The sequence below is a fragment of the Passer montanus genome, unplaced genomic scaffold (assembly GCF_014805655.1).
Source record: "Passer montanus isolate IOZ18808 unplaced genomic scaffold, ASM1480565v1 scaffold10, whole genome shotgun sequence".
NCBI classification, from domain to species: domain Eukaryota; kingdom Metazoa; phylum Chordata; class Aves; order Passeriformes; family Passeridae; genus Passer; species Passer montanus.
Window position 1 is genome coordinate 23,426,482 of NW_024356505.1, and position 1,425 is coordinate 23,427,906.

General features: G+C 49.6%; 1 protein-coding gene across 1 annotated transcript in view; it reads right to left on the bottom strand.

Moving 5' to 3' along the window:
• FAM171A1 (family with sequence similarity 171 member A1) overlaps nucleotides 1–100 on the bottom strand; it is an 88,672-nt gene extending 88,572 nt beyond the window's left edge. Inside the window, exon 1 of the mRNA XM_039712862.1 lies at nucleotides 21–100. The gene's annotated coding sequence lies outside the window, so the exon portion shown is untranslated. The remainder of the gene's footprint in view (nucleotides 1–20) is intronic.
• Nucleotides 101–1,425: the final 1,325 nt, after the last annotated feature.

Genomic DNA, 1,425 nt, shown 5'->3' on the forward strand with positions numbered 1-1,425 from the left:
CCCGCCGCAGCCGCGCTCACCTGCCGCGGGGGCCGGGTCCCGCCCGGCCGCGCCCGCCGCCCGCTCTCCCTCCCTGAACGGCTGCAAAATGGCCTCCCCAGCCGTGCCGGCCCCGCTCGCCTCCCACCGCAGGCAGCGGGAGGGACGAGGGGGAAGGCGGGCGCGGTGACCGGCTCTCCGCACGGCTGGGACGTGGCGGGTCGCAGGGTCCCCCGCGGCCCCGCTGCCACGCGTGACCTCCGGCCGGGCCCCCGCCGCTGCTGGAGTGTTTAAAGCGAATTTCAAAAACAGAACGAACCAACCAACTACAAAGCTGCAGCAAATGCATCCATCTACTGGTTTTAATACAAAATATATTTTTTTTAAATGCTATAACAAACTGCACAGGAACGGCGAACTCTGGGTTGGAAATCCTGGCATTGAGGGCTGAGACCGGGCACGGTGCCTCCCGCCCCGCCCCGTGCTGGTAGCGCTGGGGACATTCTGCCGGGGGCAGGGTACTCTCCCCGGGGGCTTTCTCACTGGGGTGGTTTGCATCTTCCCTAAGAGCATCTCTCGGCTTTCCTTCAGGCCAGCGGAGGCAGAGCACAAGGGCACAGCAGTCACTCCTCCCTTCCCGGTCTCTGCTGAGCATTACGCGTCCTAAGGGAGGGAGAACAGGCGCTCCTCATGTTTCCTCCAGCACGGAGATTGCTGCTGCAGACAGCTATTATAGCAAGTCTTTACACAGCTGTGCAAAGCAAAGCCTCTGCCCCACTGCCTCGCGGATTTCCCACGATCTGCTCCCAAACACTGCCAAGTGCTTCACTTGGCCTCTAAGACTGAAGTTTGTATACCTACAAATTTAATCTCTCGCTGAGGTGCCGTAAAGTTTAGTGATTTATTTGTAAATCTATTTTTAAATAAAATCTTCCAATAAAAATGTGATGCATTATAGATCGATTTTTAGAAAGCAGTACAGTTGTTTATTTTGTCTTTTCAGTATTTCACCAGAGTAGCTACATCACAAGCTACAGGTTGTTTATTTTATGAATTTTATGAAATTCTGGTACCCCAGAAGTGTTAAAAGGGGTTTAATAGATCATTTTCAGACACACTCCAGTTGATTACAACATATTTCACTTTGGTTTTACTGTTTTCAAATACATTTTCTGAGAGTTGATAAATACTGTGTAGACACTGCAACTTCATCCTTTTATCCCAAGAATTTGGAGGATTTATTTGTAAAGTTCAATCCCATAAGAAAATGAAGTACAAAAAGGCCATTCAGTTCACAGAGAAGACTAAATGAGCAAATGCAGATCATGTGATCTTACTCCTGCTTGTCATAAAAAAAGATTTCAATATTGTAAACTCATGGCATGTCTAAAGTGTGAGGCTACTTGTTCCTAAAGAAAGAAGGCATGTGGCAAATAATAGACTTTT